The following is an 11,380-nucleotide window of genomic DNA, read 5'->3' as shown; positions in this document are numbered from 1 at the left end:
AACATCAGTGGCTTCTGCAGGAGTAAGAGGTAGCACTTTGGAACACAGATACGTCCCTGTATCTCCCAATTCTGATTGGCTCATTCAGCAGCTGCAGGAGACTGAGAGAAACTTCCTCCCAGTTACTTCCTCTGCAGAATCCTAGAGCCCACCTGATGTCGGATGAAAGAGAGACATTTGTAGGATCCAGCAATCATGGAGCTAGAGTTGATTCTCTAAACCTGGAGCTTCAGAGTCAAACCCAGAGAGATCCAAGCTATATTTATTGGTAGGGTTACCAGTCGTCTGGGAAAACCCGGACACGTCCTCTTTATACAGGACTGTCTAGGTGCCCAGGCGGACTTTCCAAAACCCGGCAGTTTGTCCGGGTTTTGGAAAGCCCTGACAAGCTCTGGCTGCATCTGGAGGGACTCTTTGAGCTTGCACAGATGATGTTGCACACATCTGCACAGGCTCCAGGCCCTCCAGAGGCAGCCGGAGCTCATCAGGGAAGAAGAGAAGAGACTGTGGGGCAGGGCTGGAGCAGAACAGGGCAGAGCTAGGATGGAATGGGGTGGGGGCCATGTGGCCCAAAATATGGAAACCCTATTTATTGGTGTTTTTATAACTTTAAACTGTGGTTAATGTTAACTTCTTTTTTTTTTTTTTTTTTGGGGGGGGGATGAGGGAGGAAGTATTACCTCTATTCAACAATCTTTGGGCTAGATGCACTAAACGGTGGTTGAGACCTTGCGGGTCGTTGTGGGCCAATTTTGGGGACAATTTCTAAACAATTGATGTTCAAATGGTTGCCCATGCAAATGAGTTTTGCGGAGAGCAGTCATTATCCCATCCGATTGGTGGCTTAGAAACTTGACACTCAGACATGCACAGAACTGGTTTTGGAAAGCCCGAACAGCTGAGCAGCAAAGAAAGCCCCAAAGCAGCCTCCTGCCAATCAACTGTTGGGGGCTTTTCTTTTTTTTTTTTTTCTGTGGGCACAGATGTTTTATCTGTGTGTTTATGAGCCACCCTCCCACTGATGATGGTCCTGCCCCTAAAGACCCTTGGAACCAAAATAGAGGCAGGAGGGATGCCCACTCCCTCCTGCCACTGCAAACCCCCCTGCCAAACACCACCCCCCGGCCAGGACTTCCCAAACCGACCCCTCCCCTACCCCAATTTACCAAAAATTGGCAGGAGGGATGTGGGTGTGGTTGGGGGGGAGCGGGAAGCATCCGGTGGCAGGAGGGAGTGGGCATCCCTCCTCCTGATTTTTGTTGCGGGGAGGGGAGTCTTGCAGGGGGTGCGGTTGGCTCAGCATGGGGGGGGGGGGGTCAGAGCAGCAGGAGGGAATGGGCATCCCTCCTGCCTCTACTTTTGTTCTGGGTGGTTGTTAGGGGGGGTCTGTCATCGGAGGAGAGGGCGCGACTTTTTTTTTTATTATTATTATTTTTATACATGCCAGATATGCGTGTGTTGCTCACACATCTTGCCCATAGGAAAAAAAAACAAAAACATGTCAGACCTATTGATAACAGTTACTGACAGATTTCTAAACCTGTCGGTTTTTTCAGGTCGGTATTACCAATCTGATTTTGGCATGCAATGTTAGGCCTTCGATCAGACGGCTGGTTTTAATATTAATGACCTCATTCTAATAGTAATGAGGTCATTTGCATGCCAGAATCGGAGAATGTACGACTGCATGGAAAACCATGTGGTGAGCCGTTTTTGAGAATTGGGTCGGCAAATTCTGTCGGTTGCTAAACCAAACTGGTTTAGTGTCCATCAGTACCCGGTCAGAGCGTTTAGTGCATCTAGCCCTTTGACCCTAAACCTGGTTTTGACACTGTTTCAGTTACTTTATTAGCAAACTAAATACAGCTACAATTATCCCTAATTTGCTTTGAAGAATTTAACACCTGGGCAGACTGAATGTGTGGTAAAGTTTCACAGGCAATCAATCTGAAATATAACCCCAGCCCTTTGGAGAAATTATTCATAGGTGGCTCTCCAAGGGTGTAACATTAACACTTCCTGTTCCTTTCACCAACACAGGAAGTCTTTGTCAAAGGACAGGATGTTGGCTGTTTTAGACTTGCCAGTTCTTGGTGGTAAGAGCAATTCAAAGGGTTACAATCATGAACAGGAGGCCTTAGGTTATAATGTCGGTGCACCTTTTGAAGAGTGAGAAGTCGTAACCTAAGTACTGTATAATTAACAGAGGAAATAATTATTACTTCCAGACCCTGACTATAATAGCTTCTGTCTTTTCTGGATATCAGTGTCTAATCTTCACAGGTACCTTTAGTGAGCCCAGTGAGACAGACGGGGAAAACGCTTGACGTACCTGTATGTAAAACACTTTGAGTGTAGTTGTTTAACCACAAAAAAGTTGGTATACAAGTCCCAATCACCCTTTTACTGGCATTTTCCAATGATACTTCTTAAACAAGGCTTCTTAAACTGAGGACATTTCGATATGCCACCATGAATTATGGTCAATCAAAGAGAACGTGAAGAAAACGACTAGTCTTGTATACATGAAGTTGTTTATAGTTTTAATAAAATTTAATTAAACGCTTTACATAAAATTTAAAAGCGTTGTACAATAAGTCTAAAATAACAAACAAGAAATACCGTACAGGACAGACTGACTTGAGGGGGGGATCACTGGACTAATGCTAGTTGGTTTTTTTTATACATGTTTGGAACATTGGCAAAGTACCATATAAAGCCTTCTTTAAACAGTGGCTGGACTGTGAATTTTGGGAGCTTTGCCATTCTGACCATTATCTTTCCCAGCAGGGCCTTCACCTTTTTGGAGGCACGCCAAGGTCATGAATAGTGCTCAGCGAGGGTACCCGCCTCGGGGCCTGGCACCCACTGCATGACAAGACGTCCAAGCAGCTAGCATGTGGTACCCAACTACCTTCTCCGATCGGCTTCCCATCCGATGAGCTGAGCCAACAGGACTCCATGGAACTGGTTCAGTTGATTGGGATTTCCCTGTCGCATTCAGCTGATGGAAAGCCGTTTGGACAGGGTAGGGCAATTGGAAAGTACTGGGTTTTTTTTGGGTGGTGGGAGAGGGTTGGTGACCACTGCGGGAGTAAAGGGGACATGCCTTAATCCCTCCACTGGTCATCTGACCAGCTTGGGCACCTTTTTAACATTTTAGACACTTTTAAAACAGGTCTAGCTCCCTGGACTTTTTTTTTTTTTTTTTTTTTTTAAAGATACGATTATCTCTTCCAATGTGAAAATATGCGAGTCCTATGTCCACCCTATTCCTGCTTAAAGTATGCCTCTTAACATGCCCCTAAAGATTTAGACGCACTGGAGACAAAACGACCAGACATCGAGAAGGTCTGTTTTGAGACTTCCCACTTGGACATTTTAACTAATTAAGACATCCAAGTGCTGGTTTATGCTGTCTTTATGGGACGTCTATCTTTTTTGAAAACGAGCCTGTCTATGTTTGGCAGAACATTTTGTAAATACTGCTGGAGCTGAGCATATTGTGAAGGCCCGTTTCCAATCTTGGTGTTTAATATAAAAATGAGGAATTTATAATACGATAACCAAAAAGACAACTGGGAACCCCAGTGTGTCAAAAGGATTTATTAATAATGGGGTCCTTTTATTAAGGTGCACTAACCGATTTTGCGCGCACAAATCTTTAGCGTGCGTTAATAAAAGAACCCCAAAATGAAGCCCGATGTAGGAGCTGGGAGTTTGCTGGGGTACATCGGAAAGATTTTGCATTGTCCACACTCGTACATGGGAGGAGCGCCATGCTGGATTCCTATTTGAACATATCCACCTTCTTATTGTGTTAAATGTTTTACCCCGATGTAGCTTTGCAGGATTTTTAAAAAGGTTTGAATAATTTCCTAAAAGAAAAGTCCATAAGCCATTAAGAGGGATTTGGGAAAATCCACTACTTTTTGTTTTCTAAACTAAAACTTAGTTTTATACACCGGGTCATCAACCAAGTTGGAGCTCGATTCGGTTAATATTAAGAATAAAATAATACAAAAGAAATATAATTTGGAAAAAGTAGAATAATTACTTTCCAAAATGTTTGGCGAACAAGACTGTCTTCAGAGACTTCCTGAAAGATATGGGGTCCTAAGCTTCTTAGCGAGAGTGGCAAGTTACTCCAAAGCTCAGTCAGTTTGTAGGAGAAAGAATGGCTAAGTTTTCTCATAGATGTGATTTTGCTCTTAAGGGAAGGAAAGGAAAGTTTTAATCTCTGAGAGCTCCTAGCCAGATGAGATCTGCACACATTCCAGTCCAAAGGGACAAGAGTGGTAACAGAAGCCAAATAAGATCTTGAATGCAATACAAATGCATTTTAAATTGAATCCTCAAATGGACGGGAAGCCAATGTAGTTTTCTAAGGAGAAGGGGACACATGGTCAAACTTGCACTTACCAAAAATGAGTCTGGCAGCAGTATTCTGTATTAGTTGGAGTCTCACATACAGTGAATTGCAATAGTCCAAATGTGCCAGAATGATTGATTGGACCAAGACAGAAAAATGCTGTTGGTAGAAGAACGGATAACCAGCATAAAATCTGTTTTACTTTTTTTTAGGATCTTGCCAGGTACTTGCGACCTGGATTGGCCACTACTAGAATCAGGATCCTGGGCTTGATGGTCCTTTTTGGTCTGTCCCGGTTCATAGACAACCCCGCGAAAGACAAAGGCATGCGCCGACAACTGAGCGCAAGACGGAAGCGCGCGCCGAAGAAAATTACAGTTTTTAGGGGCTCCGACGGGGGTTTTTGTTGGGGAGCCCCCCCAGTTTACTTAATAGAGATCGCGCCGGCGTTGTGGGGGGTTTGGGGGGTTGTAACCCTCCACATTTTACTGTAAACTTAACTTTTTCCCTAAAAACAGGGAAAAAGTGAAGTTTTCAGTAAAATGTGGGGGGTTACAACCCCCCAAACCCCCCACAACGCTTCCACAATGCGGCGCGATCTCTATTAAGTAAAGTGGGGGGGTTCCCCCCCACGCCCCCCCCCCGTCGGAGCCTTAAAAACAGTAATTTTCTGCAGCGCGCGCCTCCGCACTGCGCTCAATTGTCTGCATGCGCCTTTGTCCCGGCGCGCTTTTGACCTGACACCGTCTGTCCCACGTCAGACTTCGTGTTGCTAATGAAATCATTTCACCATACTGGTGTTTCCTGTTCTCTCCTGACCAGGTTGCACATTTTTTTTCCACTGTGATTAGATCGCCTCACTCCTTGTTACAAATCCAACCAAAAAGCACAGAAGGGGCTTCCTCTCTTCTGTGCTTCCAAATGATATTCTAAGACTGCCCGGCGCACAAGGGCTTTTCAATATTAGCTTCATATATTTTAGCTTCTTCAGTCAGTGGATAGAATCCCCTCTTTTTCTGATTTTAATTCTTTCCTAGAGGGCAGGGGAGGAGAACCACCCACCCCCCCCGAACCCATCTCACCCTCAACGCCACTGGTCATGGGTCCAACTTTCTCATAGCCACCAGCACTCCCAACCCTCCCCCCCTTTAGAAGATGAAGTTTTACTCGCAGAAAGATGGATGGTCAAAGAGGCAAGCAGACCCTCAATAACAGATTCTCACTTAAAGCAGAACATTCCTAAAAGACTCTTTAAAATATTGGAAAAACAATGAAACTATTTTATTTAATAGGGACACAAAAACAAACAGAAAAGTCAGTAGCACGAGGTCTGACAATTAGGTTCATGAACTTGCCACCATGCGCTTAACCTTGGCATCACTGTACAAACAGCTCGGAAAGGTTTCATATCCTGGGTATATAACGTCTCGCAGCTGTGTTCGTGTCGACATGTGGCGGTGTATTGCTGAGTGGCATTCATCATTGTTGTTGCATGTTTCTGTGTGCAATGGCGAGAACGTCTGAGCTTGAATTAGAGCAACGAGCAAACATTAAATTTCTTGCTAAACTTGGCAAGAGTGGAAGTGAAATCGGGGACATGTTAGCCCAAATTTATGGGGATAATGCCATGAAGAAAACGACGGTGTACAAATGGATTACACGTTTTTCTGAGGGGAGAGAAAGCGTCGCTGATGAAGAAAGGTCAGGGCCGCCAGAAACAAGAAGAACTGACGACAACATGGCAGAGATTAGTCGAACTGTGTGTCAAAATCGTTGGCTGACTGGGAGAAGTAGAGCAGGCCAAGTAAACATCGATACACAGCTAGGAAAATATTTTACTGAATATCTTGAAATGAGAGAGGTGTGTGCAAAAATGGCTCTTGCATCACGAGGGCGTTCTTAGGCTGGTGGATACAACAATGAAACCAGCGGCACAATATGCAGAAGCATCAAAGAAAGCAAACAGAATGTTGGGCGTTATTAAGAAGGGTATCACAACCAGGACGAAGGAAATGATCATGCCGCTGTATCGTGCGATGGTGCGCCCGCCTCTGGAGTACTGTGTCCAATATTGGTCGCCGTACCTCAAGAAGGACATGGCGATACTTGAGAGGGTTCAGAGAAGAGTGACGAAACTGATAAAAGGTATGGAAAACCTTCCATACGCAGAGAGGTTGGAAAGGCTGGGGCTCTTCTCCCTGGAGAAGCGGAGACTCAGAGGAGACATGATAGAGACTTTCAAGATCATGAAGGGCATAGAGAAGGTGGAGAGGGACAGATTCTTCAGCCTATTGGGAACCACAAGAACAAGGGAGCACTCGGAGAAACTGAAAGGGGACAGGTTTAGAACCAATGCTAGGAAGCTCTTTTTCACTCAGAGTGGTGGACACCTGGAATGCGCTTCCGGAGGTTGTGATAGGACAGAGTACACTACGGGGTTTCAAAGAAGGATTGGATAAATTCCTGAAGGATACGGGGATTGAGGGATAGAGATAGAGATAGAGGTAGGGATAGGTTATGAAAGGGTATAGATAGAATGGATAAAGGGGATCCAAGGGTGTAGACAAGGATCACCTTACAGATCATGGACCTGATGGGTCACCGCGGGAGCAGACTGCTGGGCGCGATGGACCTTTCGGTCTGACCCAGCGGAGGCAACTTCTTATGTTCTTATCTGTATTGGAACACCCTCCCTACTCGCCTGATCTGGCCCCCAATGACTTTTTTCTTTACCTGAAGACAGAGGAAATTCAATGACATTCAGGACATGAAGGGTAATAACAGGCTTCTGCTCATTATGATAGGGGTTGCCATACAACAGATTTTGAATAAGTGGAAAAATTGGAAGAGGTTGAATTACAGTTTTTGGTGGAACTCTTTATGCCACATATTCAAAATGGAAAGGATAATTGCTATACAGCAGGGAAATTTAAAAAAAAATTCAGGTTATTTGGGAGCCATTAACAAAATATTGCAAAGATTGAAAGTATTGTATAGAATAAACATTTTTTTTTTCCCCCCTTTGGTTCATATACGTCCAGGGTGGGGTGGGCGGATGGGATTATTTTATGATTTCTTTTATTTATGAATAAAATATAGGATACAAGGGAGAGGGATTATTCGATATAGTTTAGAATTTGATGATATATTAAGTGTGATTTAAGTATAAATGATTGTATTATATGTTACACTTACTGGGAGCTTTAAAAATGAATAAAGATTAATATAACAAGTTATGGGGAGGGGGGAAATGATTGTTTTATGTATTAATTATGTATTTAAAGTGCCGCCTTTGTAGAAAATCAAAGATTAATTTAAAAAAAAAAAAAAAAGGGTAATATGATGACAGCTCTAATGGCCATTTCAGAAAAAGAGTTCCAAAATTGCTTTGAAGGGGGGGGTGGACAAGGCGCTGGCATTGGTGCATAGCTTTCCAAGGGAAGTACTTTGAAGGTGATATTCAGCAATGAGGTATGAAGCACTTTTTCTAGAGTTCATGATCATGAACTTAATTGCCCGACATTGTAAGACCAGTGTCGGTGATATTTTGAATATTCTTGTTAATTCTGTTGCTTTTAAACACAATGTGCAACAATGCTTGACTACTTAGGCTATAAATGGTATATAAATACTTCAAAGAAATAAATGATAACAATGGGAAATGACCCTTCTCCAATACGAGATTTACAAATATACCTTTATTATTGTTTTGTACAGTACATGGCACAATAGAATGAGAGCAAATGTAGAACAAAGGAAAGGGAACAGAAACCCCATGTAAAATCCAAGGAACAGAGAGCAAGTAGGAGACCTTTGCGTACCCTGTTTTTGAGCTTTTGGCTTCTTTACGAGTCCCACATATTTTTAAAGTTCAGATTACCAGCACTAGAGTGACCCCTAGTGGCCCAATAACCACACCCCTGAGACAGGCCTCCCACCTGGAGGCCGAAACACAGACCGTGTCGGGTCTTCAACTAGATCCTTCCACAATAAGGCCTTTACATTCACTGAACTTTTGATTTCATGTGTGTTTTTGCATGTACAGTCAAACCTCGGTTTGCGAATGTTTTGCAAGACGAGCAAAACATTTTCGCAAATCATGACTCGCAAACTGAGCATTGACTCAATTTGCGAGTTCCCCTGCCCGCTAACCGGCATCGCCCCCCCCTCGCGAACGCCCACCCACCCAAACTGAAGCCTTGCCCTCATGTGGAAGCGCACCCCTGAGGCCACAGGTGCGCTTCCACATCCCCCCCTCCACAAACTGGCATCGCCCCCCTCTCGCGAACACCTGCCTGCCCAAACTGAAGCCTTACCCCCATCTGGCAACGGCACGCAGCACCAACCCACAGGAGGGTTGTGCTACTTGCTGGACTGGGCCAAGAATCTCATGAGAGGCGAGAACCAGAAGGCCTTGAGCATGCGCAGATGCTCAAGGCCCAGTGCAGCAAGCAGCACAATTTTCGGGCACCGGCACCTCCTGTGGGTTGGTGCTGCGTGCCGGTGCCAGACGGGGGTAAGGCTTCAGTTTGGACAGGCAGTCGTTCGCAAGAGGGGGGGCGATGCCGGTTTGCAGGGGGGGGGATGTGGAAGCGCACCAGTGGCCTCGGGGGTAGGGGAGTCTTTTGGGGATGGGGATGGAGCAACCACGGGGGGGGGGGGGAGAGGAGCGAGTTTCCCTTACTTCCTATGGGGAAACTCGCTTTGATATACGAGTAATTTGGTTTACGAGCATGCTTCTGGAACAAATTATGCTCATAAACCAAGATTCCACTGTATTTTCTTTTGAGTTTAAAGAAATAAAAGACTGTTTGTCTCAAGGTTGACGCATTCTATCCCGCTCCCCACTTGCTCACTTTACAATAGAATGAGATTGATAGTGTTTGCATTTGTTACAAGACCAGGAAGAGGCTGCAGAAAGGGTCTTTTGTTCAAGATGTGACAGTTCTTTAGGATTTTATGAGGCATGGTACACTTCGAAGTGGCTGGGATACATCCTTAGCAGCAAGGAAAGATGTCTTCTATGCTACGGTATAGATTTCGATAATACTCTCCCTTCTCAATTTACTTTTGAAATACATTTAAAAAGAATAAAAGAACCCTGACGATTGATTGGCTCCTCTGACAGTGTCCTGATTCATTATGCATTACAGAAGATGAAGCTGATTGGTTCATTCTGCTGTGATGGCATAAAGGACAGTGTTCTGCACTGCATACATTAATGAGGGATGTGATGACATCCCAGCGAGGCTGCCTGCAAATGAATACAGCAGCATTATAAGGACACGCTTTAAAAGTTTAGCAAATGCAAGTACAGTGGTACCTTGGTTTACGAGTGCACCGGTTTGCGAGTGTTTTGCAAGACGAGCAAAACATTTGCAAAATCGGCGCCTCGGAAACCGAGTGTGGCACGATTTATGAGCGCCCCCCTCCCCCCCCCGTGATCCAGCACCCTCCCCCCCATGATCCGGCACCCCCCCCCCGCCGCTTCTTACCGTCATCTGGGCACCAGCATGTCCTGTGCTTGGTGCCGGTGCCCGAAGATCGGCCTCCTCTTCTGCTGGGCCTTGAGCATCTGCGCATGCTCAAGGCCTGTGAGTTCACGTTCTGAACGTGAACTCGCAGGCCTTGAGCATGCGCAGATGCTCAAGGCCCAGCAGAAGAGGAGGCCGATCTTCAGGCACCAGCACCAAGCACAGGACATGCCGTTGCCTGTGCCCAGATGACGGTAAGAAGCGGCAGGGGGGTGCCCAATCGCAGGGGGGAGGGTGCCGGATCGCAGGGGGGGGGGCCTTCGGGGGAACAATGCTGGTTCTCGTTGGGGGGGAGGGGAACGTATCAAAGCGAGTTTCCATTATTTCCTATGGGGAAACTCGCTTTGATAAACGAGCATTTTGGATTACGAGCATGCTCCTGGAACGGATTATGCTCGTAATCCAAGGTACCACTGTATTGTAATTTTTTTTTTTTTTTAATGCAATTTATTCTAACTCACCTAAGGGCTCAAATCGCCCAAATTCATTTTGGTTCCTGAGAGTCAAATAGCATTAGATGTTCGGGTTTTACTCAGCCACTATTATCTCACAATTTGATTAAAGATCACAGTGGAAACATCTCTTTTTCTCTAGTTTGCCACAGTGGATACGTCATCAGGGAGGTTAAGTGAGAAGAGGGAAGGAGAGAGAAAGTGAGGGGGAGAAGGAGGGCCAGGGACAAGATTCTCATGCCTTGGCTGAATTTTTTGCCACAGTCTGGCCCTGGGACCCATGTTATTTCTGTTCAAATGAAGAGAAATAGCAGAATGGCTGCAGTTAATTTCTGTTCCATGAGTAAACTTCCTCTTTAAATTCCACATCAAAAGAAAAAATAAATTATATTGTAGCAGCAAGATACAATTCCTAGCAATTCCTCTGCAAGTGTGCAGCTCAGCTTTCAGACTGTTTATTTCTGCCTGTTCACTGCTTTTGCGTCTTGTTTATTTATTTCTTCCATTTGTGCGTCGCTCTAGGCGACATTACAGAGGAAGGGGTTAGAAGAGGGAAGGGAGGACTATGGAGGGCAGGAAGGAGTGGAGAGGAGAGAAGTATGGAGAATATTTCATAGAAATTCCTAACTTTACAGATAGGAGCACCATCTATGTAAATGATATGTAAATAAATTAAAGGAATATGTAAAAAGGAATAGAAGGGAGGAACCGTTAAACAATAGAATTCAATTAATAAAATTAAAAGAATAGGGGTAAAAACAATGGAATAAAATTTAAAATAACTCATAAACTGGAAGAGAAAATTGAAAACCAAAATCAAAAAAGTCTGGCAGAAGTCCAATTTCCTGAAGCAGCTCTGTTGCCTCAGCATTTAAATAATCGCAACGGCAAAAGTCCAGACGGGACAGATATCAGCTCGGGCTTTCCAGCTGCTGCAGCCCTGCAACGACTACTGTGTATTCCAGCTGCATTTACAGTTGCTCCATCACAAATGGAGATTTGGGAGGTTGGTCTAAACACAG

The 11,380-nt window shown here is 44.8% G+C and overlaps 1 protein-coding gene across 1 annotated transcript in view; it reads left to right on the top strand.

Annotated features, from left to right (window-relative positions):
• Positions 1–11,380, top strand: part of PDPN (podoplanin) — a 92,100-nt gene that overhangs the window by 40,056 nt on the left and 40,664 nt on the right. The window lies entirely within an intron of this gene.

The sequence above is a fragment of the Geotrypetes seraphini genome, chromosome 15 (genome assembly GCF_902459505.1).
Source record: "Geotrypetes seraphini chromosome 15, aGeoSer1.1, whole genome shotgun sequence".
NCBI lineage: Eukaryota > Metazoa > Chordata > Amphibia > Gymnophiona > Dermophiidae > Geotrypetes > Geotrypetes seraphini.
The sequence above is the reverse complement of the archived record's forward strand: the minus strand, read 5'-3'. Positions and strand labels throughout refer to the sequence as shown.